The 24,910-nt window shown below is 41.7% G+C and overlaps 1 long non-coding RNA gene across 1 annotated transcript; it reads left to right on the top strand.

Moving 5' to 3' along the window:
• Nucleotides 1-7,940: 7,940 nt before the first annotated feature.
• On the top strand, nucleotides 7,941-10,284 carry LOC125964535 (uncharacterized). Its single transcript, XR_007477645.1, has 3 exons — nucleotides 7,941-8,104; nucleotides 8,292-8,414; nucleotides 10,165-10,284. It is a non-coding gene; the product is annotated as an uncharacterized LOC125964535 (long non-coding RNA).
• The last annotated feature ends 14,626 nt before the right edge of the window (nucleotides 10,285-24,910 follow it).

Raw genomic sequence — 24,910 nt, 5'->3', positions numbered from 1 at the left:
CTTTTGGAGTCAAATCCAAAAAAATTTATCCTTCAGATAAATACCCGGAAGGGGGATTGCTGGATCACATGGTAACTCTGTTTTTAATTTCTTGAGGAACCTCTATATTGTTTTTGTTTTCTATAGTGGTTGTACTAATTTACATTACTACCGAGAGTGCACAAGGTTTCCCTTTTATCCTCATCGTTGGCAACACTTGTTTTTTCTTGTCTTTCTGATAATAGCTATTCTAACAGGTGTGAGGTGATCTATCATTGTGGTTTTGATTTGCATTTCCCTGATGATTAGTGATGTTGAGCACCTTTTCATGTACCTGTTGGCCATCTGTGTGTATGCCTTTCTTGGAAAAATATCTATTCAGATCCTCTGCCCATTTTTTAATCAGATTTTTTTTTTTTTTGCTATTGAGTTGTATGAGTTCTTTACATATTGTGGATATTAACTGTTTATCAGATATATAATTTGCAAATATTTTCTGCCATCCCATAGGCTGTCTTTTCATTTTATTGATGGTTACCCTTTGCTGTGCAGAAGCTTTTCACTTTGATGTGGTCCTACTTGTTTATTTTTGCTTTTGTAGCCTTTGCTTTTGGTGTCAAATCAAAAAAAATCATTGTCTCCTGTGTTTCCTTCTAGGATTTTTATGGTTTCAGGCCTAACAGTCAAGTCTTTAATTGACCTTGAGTTAACTTTTGTGTACGGTACAATATAGTGGTCCAGTGTTACTCTCTTGCATGTGGCTGTCCAGTTTTCCTAACATCATTAATTGGAGAGACTGTCCTTTCCCCATTGTATATTCTTGGCTGTTTTGTCATAAGTTAATTGACCCTAACCTATTTCTAATTTGTTTCTTTACATTAGCCTTTACTTTAGAAAATAAATGTTTAATATTATCACTTAAGCAAAGAGGCATGTATAAGTATTATAGGATTTATAGTAGCAGCAAATAGATAGATGGCACAGAGAGAGAGACAGAGAAAGAGAGAGAGAGACAGAAGTTAAATGAACGATTCATGCTAAAGAATTTTACCAGCAGTTAACAAGAATAGAGTAGAGCTACATGCACTGACTTTGGTGTATTTAGAAGCACCCAGGTGATTCTAATGCATCAGTAGAGCCCTGAACTACAGGTCTGTATCAACCACAGGCAAGAAACCTAATCCTTTTCTTGTTATCTTGTAATTGGATTGAAAATTATTGGATTTAATTTACCTTGGTAATTTGAAAAACCATACATCTAACTAGCATTTATTGAGCACCTATTATATACAAGAGATTGGGGACATAATATGGATAAGCATAATTCCTGCCCCAAGGAGCTCACAATCTGGCAAAATGAACGCACGAAATAAATGCCCCGATACACGCATGTCCATATGACACTTCATTCACGGAAGGCCATTTTCTCTTCCTTCCCCAGCACTTCCTGCAAAGGAGATCGATATCTGAAGTAGGAATGGGGAAGCAAAATGCAACATGATGATTTTCAAGGGTGTGAAATATAAAATCCCTTGCACTTATTGAAGTACAGTCACTTGAATCATTCTTTTTTGTGTTTAAAAGTAAATGAATGTAAGTTCAAATTTATGCAGTTTATTTATACTACTATAAATTAATAATAAATTTAAATGGGGGGAAACTCACTTAGTTGTCCCATTATCCTACTTCTTATTCTTTAGTCTGAAAAATGACACAAGAAGGCACATGCAATGGATCTAGTTGCCCAGACATAACCATTGCTACCATTTTGGGTATCATCTTCCATCTCCCCGCTGCCATTTTTATATGTATATGTATATATCTAGCTAATATACAGATATAAATACATGCGTATTTAAAGGGGGTCATATTGTACCTTATTATACTGTGGTCTGATTTTTTTTTCACTTACCGTGCATCATTAATAGTGTCACTAAGCTTCCTTCTAATATACTTTTTAAAAATGGAGTATAGTTGATTTACAATGTTGTGTTAGTTTCTGCTGTACAGCAAAGTGAGTCCATTATACATACACATATATCCACCCTTTTTTAGATCCTATTCCCATATAGGTCATTACAGAGTATTGAATAGATTTCCCTGTACTATAGAGTAGGTCCTTATTAATCTATTTTATATATAATAGTGTGTATATATCAATCCCTTTAGGTGGTTATAAAGATTTCTTTTGAGTGGATACACCATATGCACCCTCAAATACTTGCTGCAAAATTGAGGGTCTCAAATTTGATAATTTTGGATGTTTGGATTATTTATGTTTTTGGCTAATTGTAAATGAAACATTGTGAAGTGACCCTCACCTCTAAAGTAGTTTCATCTGGCATTTGCATCCCTTTTATAGATTTCAAAGCACCTTGTTATATGTTATTCGGTGTGACCCTCACAAAATCCTGTGAGATGGATTGGGCAGATATCTTTGTTGCTAAATTAGAGGTGAGAAAAGAAGTCTCAAAGAAATTGTGACTTGCACATAGCAGCCTTTCTGTTAAGTGTTAATGACCAGGATTAGACCCCCACTAAGAGGGACAGACTGGCAAATCCACGCAATTCCAGCCAGAAATTCATTGATTGGCGGTAATAACAATTCTAGAATTATAGGTATCAGGACGCTGTTTCTGCTTCTTTGAAAAAGAACAGACGGAACGTTCGGGCCTCTAAAAGCCTCCAACGGTATTTCCTTTATGGGTTTATCTGGTTAATAAGGATGATAATAGGACTAAATCCGCATTAACCGCCACGTTAAAATCTCTTTACCAAAGCAGCTTTGAAAGTCCCATGTGTACACCACTGCCCCCTGCTGGAGACCTGCCAGATGGCCTCAAGTTTTTCTTCTGCACCGTTGACGCAGGGAGGAGCTGAACTTGATTTAGTAACGAGACTGTGAGTTCGAGGGAGTGAGGTGGGGGGAGGAGAGCAAAGGAGCTGGAATCTGTCTCAAGTTCGTCTTTCAGCTGAAGGGAGAGCTGTGGCCTCGCAAGGGGTTGCTGCTGCTCTGGGTTGGGATCTGGTCATCAGTAAATTTAAAAGCATCCTGGTGATTCTGATGTATCAGCAGAGCCTTGAGCTACGGGTCTACGTCAACCACAGACAAGAAACCTAGTCCCTTTTTCCTTGTCTGTTACATAATTGGATTGAAAATTATTGAATCTAATTTACCTTGAAAATTCATATGTCTGACTGACTCAAACTCCGGCAGTGAAGAGCTAGACAATGCTTTTCACCTTAATAAAGTCATAAAGAGTATAAAGGTAATAGAAAGTTGGCTGCCAGTGCTGTTTATTGAGCAAGTTTTTTCAGACCTATGGCTTTGACTGAGTCATCAGGGTGTGGAAGGATTGTGTTCCAAATCTCATTTTACCTCAGCACCCTGTGGGTCCTCTGGCTGGATGAGGGCCCTTCCACTGCAGCCCTGCATGAGGGCAGCTCTCCGTGTGATAGGGAAGAATGAATCTAACTCCATTTTAGGTCTGTTCCTTTAACTTTAACCTTTGCATTCGCTTGCTTTTGCTACAAGTTAATCAGGAAAGGGATGTTGCCTATAAGCTTTAATTATACATAATGACCCATCTCTGGGCACCCTGCCTCCCAGGTAATGAGCATTAAGCTAAAATACCTTTGCTTAGCTCACAGCAAACATCCTGACCAGATCCACCTGTGAATGGCTGCAGGAAATAAATTAACACATGCTCTCTGGAGGCTGATCAGAACCAGGACTTTACCTTCTCCCCTTTTAGTATAATAGAGTCTGAATTCTAACTTGGAAAAGATGGTTCTTTGGGGCACTAGTCCACCATCTTCTCGGTTAGCTGGCTTTCGGAATTAAGTCTCTATTCCTTGCCCCAGCAACTCATCTCTCTCCATTTATTGGCCTGTTGTGTGGCAAGCAGTACCAGCTTGGACTTGGTAACATCTGGTGCCCCCTGGTGATAGATCAATGAAGCGCCGTGTATTCCTCTTTGGAACCAGAGCTGAGTGGGCTAAGAAGGACCCTTGGAGGTCATCTTTTCTAACTTCTCTCATTCTACAGGCGAGGAACTGAGGCCCCCAGTGGTGACGTGGATTTCCCAGGCTCACACAACACGGTAACTGGGTTAAGTGGGGTTTAGCTGGGGTGACTTGTTCATGGATGGGAGACAGCGACTCAGGCTTCTGAGGTACAAGGCTTGGAGATGAGAATCAGCTGGGGATGGTGAGTTAGAACAGCTCCTGGGGGCCACTCACAAGGACCCCAGGTGATGGTTCGTGGCACTCACTGAGCCTGACAATCTGGAAACTTTTTGAGCTATAGACTTACAAGTCCCTCAGGCCATTCCTCAAACTGAATTGATTATATCCAGCCTCACTTTGTCTTCCTCTATTATGTTTCTTCTCAGTAGATGGCATCACCTGCTATTGGACTGATCAAGCTGGACAGCTAGTCACGTCTCTGTCGTCCAATCCATTACTGAGTCCGTCTCTTGAATTTTGAAAAAATAACCAGTTTACTTATTTAGTTCCCATTTCCTACATCGGCTTCCTTGTCTTCCATATGGGGCTCTGTTTCCACCCAGAATATGTGCAGGTCAGCAGCACCTATGCCCCCAAACTCCTGTGCCAGTCTTCCCAGCTCATCAGTTCTACTTGGAGTCTTTGCTTGATCTACAACAAAGCAACTGTTTTTGCAAGTTAAGAAAGTGAAAAGACAACCTACAGAATGGGAGAAAATATTTGCAAATCATACATACGATAAGTGTTTATTATCCAGAATATAAAAACACCTACAACTTCACAACAAAAAGACAAACAGCCTAATTAAAAAATGGACAAAGGACTTGAATAGACATTTTTCCAAAAAAGATATACAAATGGCCAATTAGTGCATGAAAAGATGCTAAACATCTTTAGTTATTTGGGAAATGCAAGTCAGAATCGTGACAAGATTCTACTTCACACCTGCTACGATGGTGATAATCAAAAAGCAGAAAATAACAAGCAAGGATGTGGGTAGATTGAAACAGTTGTATGTTGTAGGTGAGAATGTAAAATGGTGCAGATGCTGTGAAAAATACTTTAGCAGTTTCTCAAAAAGTTGAATATAGAATTACCACATGACCCAGCAATTCTTCTCCTTAGGTATTGAATAATTGAAACAATTGAAAACAGGGACTCAAACAGATACTTGTACATCATTCTTCATTGCAGCATTATTCACAATAGCCAAAAGGTGGAAAAAGCCCAAGGGTCCATCAACAGATGAATGGATAAACAGACTGTACCTACCAGAATATTATTTATGGCTGGAATATAATTCACCCATGTACAGGAAAACAGTTTTAATACATGCTATGACAATGGGTGAACCTTGAAAACAGTATGCTAAGGGAAATAAGCCAGACACAAAAGGTCAAATATTGTATGAGTCCACTTACATGAGAAATCTAGAATAGGCATCTTCAATGGAGACAGAAAGTAGATTGGAGGTTACCAGGGGTGCCAGAGCGGGAAGCTGTGAGGGAAATGGGGAGTGACTGTTTGTTGGGTACACAGTTTCTGTTTAGGGTGATGAAAACGTTTTGGGAATAGATAGCGGTGGTGGTCACACAAAATTGGGAATGTAATTAATGCTACTTCAAAGTCGTTAAAATGATTTGTGTTACCCATACTTTGCCACAATCAAAGAGATGTTTCTCTTCAGTGTTTTAAAAGACTAAACGTAAAAACAGAAGAGCTAATACACAAATGTTGGCTGCACAGTTTAATTAATTATAGCCGTATTGTACTCAGTGATACCCACCCAGAAAGGGGTCCAGCCTTACCAAGCCTCTCCTACCTGCCTAGTGCTTCACAAACTCCTGGAGTCGTCAGAACAAACCCTGAACAGGTGTTACTCTGCCCATTTTACAGTTGGGAAAACAGACTGTTAAGCCTTGGCTCAAAGTTACCTATTTATATAAACCCAGCTTTCAAATCCAAGTCTAACTGGGTCCAAATGGAGCCCAAGTGAGCCATCGTGACCTCATGGAGAACTCAGATGTTCTGCCACTTCTGTTACTTTGGAGCAGTAAGTGTAGTCTTTACTCCTGAATTATATTTCAGAAAAGTTCCTTTATCATAAGAGGATAAATTTGACTTGGCTTTCCATAATTTAACAGGGGGAAAAGATCTCTCTGAAGAAGGGTAGATTGTGAGCAAGGTCATATCTACGTCTGCTTTCTCACTGGGTTTGTTGAAACACCATCCTCCGGCACTGACTCTCAGTTGAGTTTTCTAGTTTATGGGGTTTATTTCAGTGCACAATGGCAGATTTATTAAACTGTGAATGCAGTTCTTTTTCAATGTATCAATAGTAATTCACCCATCTTTGAAGTTTGAACTTCGCTGAGAGAGAAGTTCTTGAATTTCCTTCATGTGACCAGAAGAGGTCGCGTTTTCACTATGAATATTTTTATGGTCCAAGGCAAATTCAAGAACATTGCTCTGACCAAAAATTATCCTTTTACTCTCTTTCTCTCTCTCTCTTTTGTCTCTTCATTCCTCCTTCCCTTCCTCCATCCACCCTTTTTTTATCCCTCTCCCATTATTTTAATCAGCATCAGATGTGATAGCAGGAGAGTGATGTTTCTGCTCGTCACATTCCCTGAACCTCTTTCCTACTGAGTACAGTACCGCCTAATGGCAAACTCCCCGAGTAAATGGACCAAATGGCAAGGACATTTAACCTTCCCCTTTACTAGCTTTCATTTTTGTGTGTAAACAGTTGAACATCCATGTAGCTGAGGTTCAGTGTTCCTTTTTTTCACTGTCCTGGCCCCAGAGAGGGCAACGGTGGGAGTTGTTTAGAAAAATCCATTGTCAAATCGGGAAGCCCGAGATTCTGACATTTGATAGGTAAAACTCATTTTCTGCCTGGAGTTTAGCTTTCCAGAAGTTCTTTTGTTAAGGAATTCACAGGAAATTTAGGTTTTTTTTTTTTTAACTGATTACGAATAAATTATTTTAGAAAAAATATTTCTTTTTTAGTTTTTTCATCCCAGTTTTTAGCTTCTTTTCTCTTCCATATCTCCACCTGTGTTATTCAAGAGAGGTATCCACTTAAGGTTTCAGTTGGGTGTTTTAACAATCAAAATCAGATTTTATCAATTAGAAAAATTTGATTAAATATTAAAAAGAACTTTGGAGTGCAAGAAATAAGGGGGCCAGTGTGTGTGTGTGTGTATATGTTGGGAGGTGGGAAAGGTGTGTCGCAAATACAAATGTCCTCTATTTTAAATTACCTTGACGTGAGGAAAATTAATCATTTACTTTAAGTGTGAGGTGACCTAGAGCTCCAAAGAAATGTTGCCTGTCTGCAGAGGTGCTGCATCCCCAACTTGGTTGGTGAGACCTTCAATGGACTTGGTCCTTGTGTCTTGGACTCCACAGTTTTTAAGGACCTGAAGTGTCCTGGGGACGAGCGGTTAGGAGGGAGACAATCTTCCTGTGTTGTAGTCAATATTATCCCTGCTTTTCCTTCAAACCAGCAAGGGGAGCCTGCCCACCAGGTGGGTCGCAACCAAATTTTCCTTTGCTTGTGTGACCTTGAGCCAGTCTCTTATTACTCTGCCAGGTTTCAGCTGTCCCAGTCACAAATGTACATGTGGAATTATGTTATCTGCTAGATTTTCCAAATGCAGTTTTAGGATTCCTACTGTCTTAATCTCTGAGGCAACATGATCTGACTCTGATTTACTATCCCAATTGTATTAGTCAGGGTTCTTCAGAGAAATGGAACTAATGGGCATTTTATATATATATATATAATCCCAAGGGATAACAGCACGAGGCCAGCAATGCCTAGAACCTACAGCTTCCCCAGGCTTTCTGCCCTGCCAGAAACAGGGACTTTGGAGAAAACCATAAAGAAGCAAAGCTGGAGTGAGAAGTTATAAGTCCCAGGCCAGCAGTAATTACAATGTCTGTGTTTATTTTTCTCTTAGTTCTGGAAACCCTTTTGCCCGTACTCTAAGACTTTATTTGGACAGGAGTGGGAAAAAGGAAGGTGAACCAATAAAATGAATGAACAAGAGCAGACCTTTGGAGCCCAACTTCCTGGATTTCAGTGCCAATTCTTCCATTTACGATCTAGGTGGGCAAGCTTTAAAAATTCTTTTTGTCATCATTTTCTCATCTCAAAAAATCGGATAAAAAGAACACCTGCCTTGTGGGATTGTTGAGAAGAGTAAATTATTTAAATTTGTATGTTTGTGTTTAATAAGTGACAGCTATCACCACAATAATGATTATTCTGGCCAACTTTTAACTATGCTTTTTAGGAGATCAGCTTCTTCCTTCCTACTTATGACCCATCAACAAGAGTGAGGGGTATTCTTTTCTGTGAAAAACACTGTCCTGCGCCGCAGTTCCTGCCCTCACAGTATTCACTATCAAGTTGAAAGGTAAGCTCAACATATTAGTAAATTCTAAACAAATAGTCCAAGAGGAGCCTGCTGTAGGAATGTGTTTCAGAGGTCACAGGTCACACTTTTGGGTCTCCTGTGGTGGCTGTTTTGCTGATACCCCTTCAGAGAGGAAGAACAGTCATGGCCGGGGTGAACCGATGCACTGGGTGTTATAGGCTGAAAACCATGCAACAAGATGGAAAAGGTGATTATACATGTAGAGTATATTGTATATAATTATAATACATATATTATACTATATAATATATATTATATGTATCTGATTATTATGTGTGATTTACAAATCAATAAGAGGAAAAACTCAAAACAAAAAATGGACATTTCAAATTGGTGATTCACTAAACGTGAAAGCTAAATGTCTAGTCAACATGAAAAGATGTTCGACCTCACTAGGAATGAGGGATACACAAATGAATTCCACAGTGAGATAATATTTTGCACCATCAGTTGAGCAAAAAATAAAGACAGATAATACCACGTGTGGATAAGGATCTGGAGAAATGGGAGTTATCTAAGTCATGGTTGGTAGGATTGTGTCACTAGTAACTTGAGAGGGAAATTTGTCACTATTTAGCAAATTTAAAGATTCTGTAGTCCTCAACTCAGCCATTCCACTTCTAAGCATGGATGGTATTTGACGTACTTAACATCCCAGAGGGCAAGGCACCCACCAATAAGGATTTGCACCTTCTCCAGTCAGAATGGAGGCTTCCTGTACCCAGTGGGTGTGTGTTTCTTGCTAAAAACATGCTGAATATCAGCCCTGCTTCTGGGAATATTCCCTAGAAACTGTACACAGTGGATACATGGAAAGATAAGTGTATAAGAATGTTTACTGCAACATCATTTGTAAAAAAAAAAAAAAGTAATAAAGCAATCTAACTGTCCAGAAATGAGTGAATAAATACACATGTGTCTATTATCCAATAGAATACAGCAGTGAAAAGTAGATAAATCTCAGAAACCTAAAGTTTAGGGAACTAGCAATGGCAATGCTGTAAATAGAGTTTGAAAACAAAGCAATACTATATTTACATGTAATAACAGTTGAAAGCATGCATGGGAATGACCATCACCGTTCAGAATGTTGGTTATTTCTGGGGAAGGAGAGAAAGGAGGGAGAGGGTGAGGGGGACTTCAGCCTGATGACTTGTCTCTTAAAAAAAGATGAGGAACAAGCATGGAAGATAGTTAGGATTTGATCAACCCGGTGATTGGTTCCCAGATACTCAGTGTGCCATCCTTTCTATTCCGTGTGATGGAAGTATTTTACAGTGCAAACTTAAAAAGTCTACTTAAACAGGGTTACGAGCTGCAGATCAGTTTTCAATGGTCTCTGGGCAAGTGGCTTCTGCAATGCTGAGTTCTTTCTTGCTTTTCACCAGTGCCCTTCAGGAAAGATCCTTCCCCTTCCACCCTTACTCCCATCTGCCCCTCAGCTCAGAGCCCCTTTCCCTTTGCCAGTTTCACCCCTAGGATGAGGCTGAAATGCCATTTTGCGGCTCTTCAATCTCTAAGTGTGCTTCTGTGCCCACCTGTCCCACTCAGAGATCCCTGTTATCCAATGGCGCTGTACTTGAACTTGGGACATCATTACAGACAGCTCCAGAACATTGGTTATCACAACATTCTTCATTAACTTGAAAGTGTCAACCTCTCGTCCTCAGCCGGGCTTCACAAACCTGCCTCGAAAGCAAATGGTGTTCTTTCTTGGCATCTTAACTAGGAGGCTCTGCAGTACCCGTGGGCTGACCTCCATCTGACGGATGCTGCCCATGTAAGATTTATGACTCCACTTGAAAGCCTGAGGCTTTGGAGGAAGAGACTGAACACAGGTGCTTCAATGAACAAGGCGAGTACCTCTGACAAGGCACATGCAAAAGCTCTGAGATGTTGCTGAAACACACTGATTTCTTCCAGAGATGACCCTTTTCATGCTGCTTTCTGGCGTAGCATTTAATGTATTCTGTCCTTTCCTTTGAATTGGGTTAGATTTAACGGTGCTCCCAGCCGAACAGAAAGGACCGACTGGAGTTCATTTCTTGACGGATCGTAATTTAGAGATTCTGGCTTTGGGGCGATTGGAAATGGATACAAATCGATCACTGAGTTTCTGACTGGAGGAAGCAAATCTGAAGAAGGGACATTTATATTTGGGAACTCTCTTGACCCTTTCCCCAGTTCCTGGGGTAAGGTGAGAGAGCTGGGTGTGTGTTTGGGGCACCATGGTCTGGCAGATTGAACATGGGCTCTGAAGTTAGACCTGGTTTTGAACCTCGTTGTGTGGCTTTGGGTAATTTATTTTACCTTATCTAAGGGCTTTGATTCCCTCAATTACAAAGTGAGGGAGGGGTGCCTTCCATTAAGAAGCTGAGTCAGCATTAAATAAGATGGTGGCTAGATGGCGGCCCATGCAGTACGGGGTACCCGACTTATTCCTTCTTTTCGCCAACCCTCACCCATAGCTCAGACACTTCAAATCCCCGGGGTCCTGCAGTTGCTATTTCCTTCCTTACTCATGCAAATCTGCTCGTAGGAAGGTTTTAACTGGGGGCAGGTGGGAGGGGGTAATGGAGGAGTGAGGCAGGGGGCTGCAGGGGAATCTGTGTGGAGGTGGGGGGAAGGAGGCTGTGAGGGTCTTTCATGGTCATCATAAGTTACTGCCTGGTGTTACCCAGTTATCCAGTTTTTACAAAAGTTAATCTCTAATTATGAAATCAAAAGCTCTCTTGATCCAGTTTCTGGGATGGTGGGAGTCGGGGACAGAGGGCTGTCCCAGCTCCGGAATCATACCCTAGCCTGTTTCCTTTGTCATCCACGCCTGTAGTCAACCGCATCACAGAAGGGGAAGGCTACCCAGGCCTTTTTCAATCCACTTGGGAGCTAGCTGAGTAGAGGCAAAGCTTCACTGTTCTCCTATTGAGGCCAAAAAGGCAATTGTCAGATTCACCAGTGGTGTTTTAATGGACTGAGTCCTGTTTTGGAACAAGAGCTGTTTGGTCTTTTGACTTTTCTGAGCCTCAGTTTCCTCATCTGTAACAAGGCAGGGTGTCAATTCTGTCCCAGCCTACTACAGGGGATATGGAATGAGAAAGTAGATGAAAAAGCATTTGTAAACAAGAAAGTGCTATGTAAATCTCAAACGTCATTAGTACCCGTGCCTGCAGCCTTTACAGATGCTGCCTCCGGGAAGAGGAATGTGAATTGGCCACTGCTTCCAGCAGGACGTGAGGCAATGTCCTTACCTAGTTAACCTCATGTTCAGTACATTCTGCTCTCTTTCATGTCAACAAATCGATTATTTTGTACAGCATTTCCCTGAAGGCCAGAAAAAGGGTTTAGAGATGCTGATAGGAGTCAGATGTAATCACTGACTTCGAGCCAGAAAGATGGGATAACTCAGTGCCTTAGTAGTCAGAACTGGGGTGAAGTCATAGAAAACTGTACCACAAGGAAAATGAAGGTTTTGATTTGTTCTTTCACTTTTTCTTGGTCTAATTTTAAAGCCACAAAATGATAGGCATGATTAGTCAAATGAATATTGGCTTTCAGAGTGTTCTCATGAAAACTTATCAGTTATCATTTATGTTCTTGGGGTCCAGGGTGTTTTGAGCCCAGAATTTGTTAGTTGTAAGTGAAAGAAAGTTAATCAACTCAAACTAAGGAAAAAAGGACATGTTTACCTCACTTCACTGGAAAGCTCAAGGGTAGATAAGCTGGATTCAGGGGCTGCAAGGTTGTCTCAGGGCTTGACCTAGTTTTCTCTCATCCCAGCTCCTCTCTTTTCTGTGCTGGTTGATCTCAGCCCCGTGTTCCCCTGTGGTCCCAAGATGGCTCTCAGGATCCCCATCCAATCACCCATTGCATTGAAAGACAGACAATTGCCTTATACTATCCCTTACAGGCAGACAATGAGAAACCATGGATGATAACCTCATCAGTGTCTCCAGCGAAACTTAGGTCCCTGTAAGGACACAAAGCTCATAAATCTGCTGCATGTAGAGTTGCACGTTTCATTTATAGTAAATTTAATTTTCTCCCATCTCTGGCTGGTCACCCTTTCCTGAGAACTGCTCATTTCACCGAATGAAAGGTAATTCACAGCTCACGTGTTTACACCAGGGCATGTCAGCCCACATTGCTGGGGAGCAGGTCACGTGCATTTTATTTAGTGCTTGGCCCACCTGCACTGACTTTGGCATCATCACTCTCACTGCTTCTCCCAGCTCCCAGGGGTTCTGCGGTAATTAGCAAGAGCACCTGGAAAGCTCTAGGCGCTCCTTAAAAATTGAAGTGCCACGTGATGTTACTCTGCGACTAGAAAGGATGGTGGATGACAAGGTGGGGCTGATGCAGGTCTCTCGTGCACCCTCCATCACTGGGAACCAGCCCCTTCGTCACAGTGGATGGAAAGCTTCACACCTGTCTGCAGCATTTGGGTGAGTGAGGTCCCATGGTGAGAGCTTTGCGTGGTCCTGTGTATGCACAGTCAGCTCAGATGGGTGAATGCGGAATTAGTTTCCCTTCGGTGGCATCATCTGTGCTGTGCTCCCAGAAGAAACTCAGGGCCGTGGTTTACTCTTCCCACCACCTTGTTGCCTAAGTGAAAGTTATCAAACCCGCCAGTGCCCCTTCCACGTGGACTACAGAAGTCTCATAATCTGTCTCTCTGTTGTCTCCGCCTCCCTTCTCATTACCGTCGCAGGATTATCTTCTGGAAACGTGTACATATGTCATTCCTCAGCGGCTAACTCTCCCTGCTCGCCTCAAAGCTACCAAATAACAGCGCAACTCTGTAGCCTGGCTCTGAACACCCTCCTAGGTCTGGGAGTTACCTACCTCTTACAAAGCTCTTTTTCTCGTCTCCTTAATGATCCCTCTACTCTCCCATACGATCGGCTTCCTGCTACTTTGAATGACCTTCACTAACTGTGTGTCAGCTTCCTTACTTGTGTAATAAGGTAACGATGATTATCTCCCCTGGACCCAGTGGTAGATTAAATGGAATATTTTATAGAAGGAGGCTAGGATGGTGCCTGGCACATTCATGGGATATCAGAATGCTGGTGGTTATTATTATAATCTCTCCTTCCTGGCTCAGCCTGAGAACTGTTTCTTTTCTGATGCCGTTCCCAGTCCTTGGTCTTGAGGGATTTTTCCTTCCCCTGAAATCCCAAAGTGCCGTCTCCACATCATAATTTGGTATCATGGAAAAATTATCATGTATTTAGAGTTTGTATCAAGTCCAATTATACATGTCTTTCTGATTTGCTAAGCTTCAGATTCCCTTGTGTTATATCTTTATTTTTCTTTTCAATATGTCTCAGACTACAGCTTCCCCTGTGGTAAGGGCTCTCTGGGTAGCTGCCAGCTGGCCTCGAAGCCCCTGGCTCACCTCGGCCACGGCTATGCGCCATGGCTATTGTGACTGCCATTGTGCTCATGGAAGCAAGAGCCAGGGCAGGTCCAGGGCTCAAGGGTTGCAGAGACGGCCAAGAAGGGACAAGGTGGAGGGACAGCCTAGTTTTCCTGGGGAAGAGTTGTCTGAAATAGTTTGCTGAGGCCCTGAATGCAGTCTCTAAAGAATTAGGCCAGGAAGGTTTGAGGTTCCGAGCCCCTACCCAAGTCTGTCCTGAAAAGGTGGCTCTAGAGACAGAGGGTCAGTTGTGTTGGCTTTGGAGCTGGCCAAGACCAGGCTCATAGGGCACTGCTCTGTTCTGAGTCTACCACGTCAGAACTGAGATGAAGGGCCATAACTCGGGTGTTAGAACTGGCTCCCTAGTGGCTGCTCAGAGGGGCCAGGTCACACAACTTGGGTGAACTTGGACCAGCAAGAGGCAGGAGACAGGAATGAGCCTGCAGATAAATTGTTCTCCTTCCCTCCCCCATTTGGTTCTTGGGTCCCAGTTTCCAGGCAGTATCTGGAGACAGTCCATGCGAGTGGGCAGAATGTACTTTATGGGTAAGGGTCCACCTTCTATTTGCTGTATTTTCTACTCTGCTATCCTTTCCCCCTCACTCTGGCTTCCAACGCATTGCACTCCCCAAGTAAACAGGCTGCAGATGTTGCCTGTTTGTTTCCTAGGGCACCCTGCCAAGAAAACGTTACTCTGTTATCTTTCTCTTCTCTCCTAGCCTCTCCTCTCTTCTGTTCTTCTTGCCTCCTTTGTTCTCCTCTGTCCCTTTTATTTTGTTTCAAATAAGATCATAGAGAGTAGTTTTTCGGGGGAGGAGTCCCAATGCTTCTTCATCTTTGGGGCTAATGCCCTAAGGAATCATGGGGGCGGTAGCTTTCTGAGCAGGATTCAGGATGCTGATCTTAATAAAGTAAACGTGGGTGCACTCAATTGTAAGTAATCCCTTGTATGTACATTCATTCATTTTCATATTTGCCCAAAAGATTAAATAGGAGAGTCATTATTTTCTTTACAAAGGAGTTCACATAAACTTCTATCACACATAGATAATGATTTGATTCATCACTTTCAGCTGGCAATGAACTTTGCAGTTGTAATCCTTGTGTAAGAGGCCATGAGGAGGCTGGCCATTGCTGAGAGCTGCTGCTCTGAAGTGAAGACAGATCCACTCTTCCTATTCTTCCCTGAAAGTTGGGGGTAGTGCTGGCTTTCCTTTGCTCTCTCATTGCCTCTATAGTGGGGGAAATGCTAAATACTCTGTCTGAAAACCCTCCATCTCAGCACTGGGGTCCTTCACAAATGTCTGACATGGCTATGTAGCCACTCGTGTGTGTGTGTGTGTGTGTGTGTGTGTGTGTGTGTGTGTGTGTGTGTGTACGCGAGGGGGTGGGGCTGGTAAGTAGAATAATGGTCTCCTGAAATATCTACCTCTGAATCCCTGAAACCTGTGACTAGGTAACCTTACGTGGCATGAGGGGCTTTATAGATGGAATGACGCTGAGGGCTCTGTGATGGGAAGATTATCTCCGATTACTCAGGTGCCCCTAAATGCAATCACAAATGTCCTCATGAGAGGGAAGCAGGAATATCAGAGTCTGAGTGATTTGATGATGCTATTCTGCTGGCTTTGAAGATGGAAGAAGGGCCCATGAGTCAACAAATGAAGGCCACCTTTCTGGGAGCTGGGAAAGACAAGGAAACAGGATTTCCCCCTGAGCCTCTGGAATGAACATGCCCAAGAGCTCCCTGTATCTTATAAATGTGGACAAAAGCTAGAGGCAGGTCAAGATTGCACAGAACGCTTACGAGCTCCCACTGCAAACACGGGAAGGAAATGCTTTTAAAAGCAGTCCATTCACCTCATTGTTATTCCTCCAGCAAAACATCTCCCTCCTGGGCCCTAATCAGCTCTGTGACCCAAATGTGCCTCAGTGCTTTATTATGAGTTGGCCAAAAAGTTCGTTTGGGTTTTCTGTAAGATGTTAAGGATCTTACAGCCTTGGACCTTACCAAGTTCTAAATGGGAGGAGAGGAGACTTGGGCTCCCCGTAGAGGTCAGGGTGTGTGTGGCCAGCTCTGCTAAGTGCCTCAAGAGACTCCTGAAATTTCAGAGGATAAATGGACCCCAGCAGGGGGATGTATCAGGAGGTCGGTGGGTCACAGAACCTTTCACAGAGGAAGGGAATGACCTGTGCTCAAAGGATGAAAAAGTATAACTGACCAGAGAGGAGGATGTGCGTGTTCACAGGCAGAAAAGCGAGAATCTGTAGTGTTTAGGGTCCTGATCCTAAACTATTTTGACCTGACTCTGCAAATGCAAGTCTTCTTGTCTGATTTGAGTCTTTCTGAAAATATGACTATTTATAGGATAGTTCTATAGCTGAAATACTTGAGATGGAGTAAAAAAAATGATAATGCTGAGAAATCGGGGAAGCTTAGGACATTAAGCAAAAAGCTTAATCCTTTTGAATTGGAAGACCCTGAAGAAATACAGCTGTCTCTGGCCCTTTATTCACCTGCAGATTAAATGGACCGATATTAATTGAATAATGAAACATCTGCAAGGTGGTGAGGATTGCGGTAGTTTACTGTGGTCTCACTATTCACGAGCAAAGACAAAAACCAGCAGCAGGAGGTAATGCAGGTGGACTCAGATCTCGGGAATCTACTCTGAATAAATAGACTGCGGTAACACCTGCTCCTCGTGCTGAGAGGGTACATGATGTATATATTTTTAATATTAGATTTTTCTTTTTAAAATATATTTATTTATTTTTGGCTGTGTTGGGTCTTCGTTTCTGTGCGTGGGCTTTCTCTAGGTGTGGCGAGCAGGGGCCACTCTTCATTGCGGTGTGCGGGCCTCTCACTGTCTCGGCCTCTCTTGCTGTGGAGCACAGGCTCCAGATGCGCAGGCTCAGTAGTTGTGGCTCTCGGGCCCAGTTGCTCCGCGGCATGTGGGATCTTCCCAGACCAGGGCTCGAACCCGTGTCCCCTGCATCGGCAGGCGGACTCTCAACCACTGCGCCACCAGGGAAGCCCTAGATTTTTCTTTTGAAAAATTTGAAATAAACCCCAATAAATCTGAGTGTGGAAGTGACTGAGTATAAATTGTCATGGTCTTAGGTACAATATTCAGTAACTGGTTAATTAAGAATCTATACAGAGAGATTCTCTAAGTGTGAGATTTCATAAACCATGGAGATATTCTGGAGCAGAGGTCCTGGATGACACTGTTTAGATGACAGAACAGTAATTTTTTTTTCAGACTATTTTTAAAATAATTAATTTGGTTGGGTCAGGTGTTAATTGCAGTATGTGAGATCTTCATTGAGGCATGTGGGATCTTTCATTGTGGTGCACGGGCTCTTCATTGCGGCATGGGCTTCTCTCTAGCTGTGGCACACAGGTTCCAGGGTGCGTGGGCTCTGTAGTTTGTGACACCCGGGCTCTCTCACTGAGGTGCGTGAGCTCAGTAGTTGTGGTGCACGGACTTAGTTGCCCCGTGGCATGTGGGATCTTAGTTCCCCGAGCAGGGATGGAACCTGTGTCCCCTGCATTGGTAGGTGGATTCTTTTTTAGTTATTTATTATTATTTTTTGACATCTTTATTGGAGTATAAATGCTTTACCATGGTGTGTTAGTTTTGGTAGGTGGATTCTTTACCACTGGACCACCAGGGAAGTCCCAGTAGTTGTTATAGATTGTGCTAGAACAGACTTTTATAGAACAATCTACTGTAGATATTTTACTTTACTTAGTGTACGTGTGGTCCCACTATTAGAATCTCACTTTTCTGTGTCTGCAACATTTTCTAGTTTTCTTGGGTTTCCTACTAAATTAAAATCTCTTCTAGTAGATGATACAATTTGAGCCATTGTGAGTTGACCATTTTAGATGGGATTAGCTGATGATGACAAATTGATAAGCGAAGAGCACATCCTGCAAACACATGTGAAAGGAGTCACAGGCATCCAGGAGAGAAGGACCCGTGCAGCCCAATGTTAGCAGTGACATGAGAATGTGTGACTCTGCCTCCACATAATATGTCAAGGCTTGGACATATTATGGTTTATCATTCCAGGGACTCAGGTTGCTGGCAACAGAAACTCATTGTACCTAATGAAGGGAAAATAGAGAAATGTATCGAAAGGATATGAGATGCCCATAGAACTGAAGGAAAGTATGAATAAATAAGCCATAAGCAGGACAAGAACCTGGACCGAGTTGGAGAAATGATGGGTAGTGTCTGTGGGCCATCTTTCCGATGAATCTAATCGTTTTCCAGTTGTTTTCTCTCTTTGAATCTCTCTGCACAAAATCTGAATCTTGGGTAGGAATGGGGAAAACCTGGCCTTGGTTTATCTCCCGTTGGTCAGAGGAGGGAAGGGCACCTTGAATGATAAACGGCTTTGTCAAAACCATCAGCCCTAGATGATCTCTATCCCGAGGGAGGAGGAAAGGCAAGGAATTGTTCCCCAAATCAGTGAGATGAGGTTTGGGTTGCCAGAAATGACAGCTATCATCTCGAGACAGCTAGAAGTTCTCTAATGTTTCAAATGGGAGGACAGTTTTGTCTATTCACTTTCATCGTAGACTTTAGGGTTTCTGAACAAATTTGTCAAGGCTTAAACATGAGGGTGCTTATAAACTGGGTAATAAACACTAGAGCAGAGGGACGATCGGAAGAGGTTGAGATGACTCTGACTCATGACTTTATTTTCATCCTGAAGCACAAAAAGGTAAATGACATCTTGTACAACAAGTTCCGAGTTTCTAAGAGAAGTTTGTACACAGAGTTAATGTATTATTGAGAAAAGCCTGGACTTCTGAGGTGGAAGGATTTATCAGGTTGAGTTTGTTTATTTGTGTTTTTTTGGCGGGGTGTGACTTCTTTCCTTTATAATATGAAATTAGGAAATTAGGAATAGGAAATAATATTTCATAGGGATTTTTGTAAGATGTGTGAAGCTCTTGGTATATATCAAGCCCTTAATAAATGCTAGCTTCCTTCTCTGTGTGTTTGTGTGTATGTTTCTCTTTTTATATGAATCGTATGTACTAATGTAGTTTTCCTTTCCCTGTAATGAGCTGCAAAGCAATTCTCTTCCATTTTATTTTTCTGCTTTGGAGCTGGTGTTGGTAAGTGGTGCAAATAGCAGACTAGACTGTGTCTATCCCAAGGTCTGTATTACAAACATACAATCATTTTCCCCTTAACTATAGATGAAGCTATTTATATACCTGGTTGTCTTAAACATCTCAGGTAGCAATCGTCAGCTATAGTTGAAAGGCAAAATGAAATCCTCTGTGGATTTGAATCATACCTAGAAGCAAAATCATGTAGTTATGAGTGCTTGGTTGGGCAAAGTAAAAGAAATGTATTAAAACACCTAAATTGCACTGAATTGTAGTTGTGTCATTCATTGCAGTTTAAGTATTCTAAAAGATTTCTTTTTATTTGTTCAACCAGTTCCTCATATTGAAATGCCTTGATGGGGTGAGTCTTCCAAATATTTAAATGAGGCTGAAAGTAGAAATTGGCATAGAAATAAACAAGAAGCTGTTTAGGGAGGCATCTAGGGGGTGAAGGAAATAACTTTGGAACATGTACAAGGAGGAACAAGTCATCTTGGAAAATACAGTAAACAAAATTTACCCATTGGCCCCAAGCCATGGGAGAAATTAACCCAGGGAACCCAGAACATGGAGAATGGCCTTCAACATCAGAAGAATAGAATTTGAAATCCAGCCTTGCCTCTTCCTGGTAGCTGATTGACTTTGGACACGTTTCTCAGACTCTATGATTTTCATTGTTCTCATCTGTCACATGAGGCTAAATAATAACTTCACCTGCAGGGTTATTGTGAGGATTAAATAAGAAAGTAAAGGACTTTGGAGTGATCGGAACATACAAAACATTCGATAAATGATGCTGTGTTACTAGTTTAATACATTGAATAATATGTGTTCTGAGATATAAAAATTTTCATTCATTAAGAATATACCTGAAAATGATGCCTTTGTTTATAATTGATAATCTTATGAATTTTCACATACTATTGCTGAACCTTGTACAGCATGAAAGAAAAAACATGGACTCTGGGGGCAGACAGATTTCATTCTCTTCTGCTTGGGAACTGAGAGGTTTGGCAAGTCACTATAGCTTGCTGAATCTCAGTGTATTTATCCACACAGTGGGGATAAAAACTTATCTCTTGGAGTTTTGGGAGGATTATGAATTAACCAATGAAAATTGCCTGAGTATATAGAGTATGCAATAAACACTAGTTCTTTTCCCCCATGGTATTATTCTGATAATGCTATTATATTATTATTATATTATTCTATCATAATCCTATTATATCTCATAGTCACCTCAGAATATGGATAGCATATAGAATCTTACAAATGGTATATAATATAACAGAATCATAGAATATAAAATTTGAAAGTACATCTGGTGAAAATGTAGTTTAAACACTGCTGATTGATGTGCTAATATCTTCTGAAGCATCCCTGGCTAAGTAAATTGCTAGTTAGTTTCTGTGATACCTAGACCCTCACTACCTTAGAATGGAGAGACAGTTCCATTTATAGGCAGCTTTATTGTCAGGAAGTTCTCTGTATTGAACAGAAAGCTTCTCTTGGCGATTTTCCCTCGATAGCCAGAGTTCTAGATCCTGAGGAGCTCCACATCACAGCCCTCTGTGTATTTCAAGTCTGCTCTCATAGAATAGCACCTGGCCTGTATTGAAGATTTCCTAAATGAATGAAGGAACAAATGAATGAGCAAATGAGACAAGAAATGAGAACTGTTTAACAGTGTTAATGGTTTACTGTCTCTGCTGAGAGTGTTAGCATGTTTTCTTTTGCATTATATTGTATCATTCACGGTAAAATAAGGAAAGTAGAGTCATTATGTGTTTTATAGAATAAGATTTATTATAGGAGTAAGACCTTACACAATTATGGAAGAAGCTGGAGAGGTAAGGGTTTGAAAAGAGGAGTTGAGGGATCAGAGAAACATCATTAACCAGGCTTTCTGAAGCACTAGCACAAGTGGACCAGTGCAGGGCTCACAAAGAATATGAGAAGGCAGGGACGTTGCCTGGGAAGGGGGCCTGGTGGAGGCGTCTAAGGAAGGCTGTCACCTCTGCACCTGGCTGTTGGTCAGTGGGTCAGTGTATTAGTCAGGGTTCTCCAAAGAAACAGAACCAATGCAGGAGTAAATACATATATATATATATATATATATATATATATATATATATATATATATATTTGTATTTATTTATATATAGATTTATTATATATACATATATAATATATACAATATTTACGTATGTACATGTATATATACATATATATGTATATGTGTATATATAGAAAGGTTTATTATAAGGAATTGGCTCACATGATTATGGAGACTGGGAAGTCAAAAATCTGCAGTGTGTGGGGCTTCCCTGGTGGTGCAGTGGTTGAGAGTCCGCCTGCCGATGCAGGGGACGCGGGTTCGTGCCCCGGTCCGGGAGGATCCCACATGCCGCGAAGCAGCTGGGCCCGTGGGCCATGGCCGCTGAGCCTGCGCATCCGGAGCCTGTGCTCTGCGACGGGAGAGGCCACAACAGTGAGAGGCCCGCGTACCGCAAAAAAAAAAAAAAAAAAAATCTGCAGTGTGTGCCAGCAGGCTTGTGACTCAGGAGAGCTGACAGTGCAGTCCTGGTCCTAAGACAGTCTGCTGGAGAATTGCCTCTTGCTGCAGAAGGCCAGTCTTTTTGTTTTGTTCAGGCCTTCAACTGTTTGGATGAGGCCCACCCACATTCTAGAAGGCAGTCTGCTTTACCCAATGTTCACTGATTTAAATGTTAATCACATCCAAAAGAGACACCCTCTGGGGTGACACATAACATTCACCATCACAGTCATCAGGGCTGGCAGTTAAGAAGAGTTGGATACAGAGGAGGGAAGAGCAAGGATAGAAGCTGGAACCTGCCAGCACTTCTGCCTCTATCCTTTATTGCATCTAACTGGTGATCTTCAAAGAATAATGGATACTGTTCACTTTGTCTTCCAAATCTTGCATTTCCTGGGAGGGGATTCAGGGACTCTTAAAGCTGGTAGACAAGTTGACGTAGTATAAAGGCAGCACATTCCACTCCCTATCAACTTGGCATCCATACACACCCTCTTAACCCATATTTAACTTTCTAACATGATGCAACGATCCCTCAAACAACCTAAAACATGCTACCCCTATTTCCCCCAAAAGATACAAAGTCTCAGCGGTCACTTAATCCATCTCCAGGTGATGTTATTCCTTTTCGAGCTGCATCATGCTCTTCCTTTGATATCTTGTAACTTAAATACTGAGATAAAAGACTAACCAACTACGGAAATGTCTGATGATAGATATTAGGGTGATGGGAGAGGGGGAAGAAAAGAAAAATTATTGGTTAATATATGCACAAATATTCATACCAAAGTAAGAACAATGCTCAAAATTACTGCAGTTCTTGTTGCTATAACTACTCAGGTGGACCTACCTGGTTTTTAATTTCCTTCTTCCTCTGCCCATTCTGGCTGGTCATGGTTTTTGCCTGGCAGGATGTCCCAAACTTGCTTTCGTTGTTACAGTTATTTAACAATGATACAGCCAGTTATAACCTCATGCTCATAAAGTTTTTCCCCCCCAGCTGGTACCATAACTGAGTTATCAAAAGGCCATTCAGTTGTTCTGTCAGACCAGTGACGGATCGGGAGTGACTAGTGACTTCCATATACATGAGCTCGTTGTCACACTTTGTTGGATGTGATATAATTCCCAAGTTGATCACGAGGCTCTGTGGAATACTATGATAAATAACGAGGCATTCTCTGGGTCCTTAAATATTGATTTTTGGCAGAAGCATTGTGGGCAGAAAAGGCAAATTCCTACGTAGAGCAAGTATCTCTTTCAGTGAGAACAGAGCACTGCCCCTTCCATGATGCCTGTGGGTGACTGGATGGTTCTCCCAGGGAACGCTTCTGTATCAGAGATTCAGTGTTGGGCTCTGCTGCTGGCAGATTGAACAGTCAGCAGTGGCTGGGTCAGACCAGTGTTACCTCGTGTATAATCTCCGTCCCTGTCACCATGGCCATTTGGTTAAAGAGGCTTTGGGGCAAGGGCTGGGGTGTCTTGGAAAAGAGCCACGTAGACATCTACAGAATAGGTCTTCTTATATCCCTGATTATCCTCCTCTGTTCAGGTGCCTCTTTAATGACCATTCACATAAAATCCAAACATCCTCACACTGGGCCCATTCAGAGAGCTCAGTCCATATACCTCTTCCCAAGACCTATTTTATCATGACTTTTTTTCTCTAATCCTGTGTTCCTCCTAAGTCTTTGTCCATAAGCTTACTGCCCGTGAGTCAGTGTAGATCTCTATGTCTGGCCATCTGTCCTTGCTTGAAATTGTGTCTACTGGGAGGATTTTACTTCACTGTTGCCCTTTAGGGCCACTCCAGAGTGGCGCTGTGGTACTGCAATTGTCTATTTTGGGGGTAATGCTAGAATATCCTGCAGAACCATCTATAAATCAGGTCTAAAAGTTTTCTTCCTCAATCAACTGATTATTAGGAACTCCCCATGAGACCATATCTATCACTACCTAGCTAACCTCTTGCTGAGCCTGGTGGCTTCAAATAACAACCATTTTATTTGCTTGCTGTTCTGAGAGTCAGGAATTTAGAAAGGACACTGTGGGGACAGCTCATCTCTCTCCATGTGATGTCTGCTGGAGCTGGGCCATTCCATATGGCTTCTTCACTCGCTGGTCTGTTGGTTCAGCTTGGCTGGCTTGACGCTGTTCATATATCTGGGGCCTCAGTTCTCACTGTCAACTAGACTTCTGGGCTCTTCTCCATGGCCTCCCTCTCTCTTTGTGTCATCTCTGGATCATCTTCCAGTAAGACAGCTGTATGTCTTACATGAATTCTCAGGGCTTCTAATAGCAAAAAAGCAGAGGTTCTAGGCCTTCTTAAAGCTTAGACCCAGAACTGGCATAGTGTTGCCACCACTGTATTCTAGTGCTTATTAAGCAAGTTGGGCTCAGCATAGATTCAAGGGGCAGGCACTGCACAAGGGCATGAATATTGGAAGGCATACATCTTTGGGAACTTCTGTATCTGACTAGTATATATACCACCAAAATGTTTTAAAAGAATATTTTGTTGTTCATATAAAACCCTAATAAAATAAAACCCTAATAGCTCTGTAACTTATAATTTATAGACAGGATATATATATATATATATATATATATATATATATATATATATATATAAACAACATACATATATATAAACAATATTCAGGGCTTCTCCTAACATCAGGCTATAGGAATACACTGATATTGATAGCTCTCGAGTAAAAGATGAATTCATTCTCTTATGTCCTTGTTTGGCTACCACAGGAGTGGTAAATAAAATGTCCCTAGCCAAAGTCAACTTATTTCTCCTCTGCTGGTCATTGGCTATTATCAAACCATTGGAATAAACTAGTTTGGCAGGTTTATTGGGCATTGCCCCAAATTGGGGGCAATGCCCCAAATTACTACATAACATTTAAAAATATGATCCCGTGTGTTTTTTCTTCTTTTTACTCCTTTTGACAATGAAGTTATTTTATCATTTAAACTAATCCACAAACTGTAGGCTGTCAGGAAAGGAAGGACCCAAAAGAACACAATGTGAACAAACACTCAAATTCTTGGCTTTTAGTTGTAACACAGGCTTTAAAAATTCTTGGTAGAGTCCATAGTCTGAAAGCCACAGCATTATAGGTTTGTAATGCCCAGACATCTTAATAGAGAAAAGTATGTGAGGCTTTAAAGTAGCCATTGCCTGCAGGACAGAGAACATAGAGTTTATATCATAAACAATAGAAAAGGGGGAGATGTGAGATGACCAAGAGCAGTATTCCCTCCAAAAAGCATAAGCAGTTGCTTTCCCTTCCTAGCATCACTGAGATATAATTGACATGTACCTTTGTATAAGTTTAAGATGTACAGTGTAA

The sequence above is a fragment of the Orcinus orca genome, chromosome 5 (assembly GCF_937001465.1).
Source record: "Orcinus orca chromosome 5, mOrcOrc1.1, whole genome shotgun sequence".
In the NCBI taxonomy this organism is placed as follows: domain Eukaryota; kingdom Metazoa; phylum Chordata; class Mammalia; order Artiodactyla; family Delphinidae; genus Orcinus; species Orcinus orca.
This window is presented reverse-complemented; position numbering and strand designations above follow the sequence as displayed.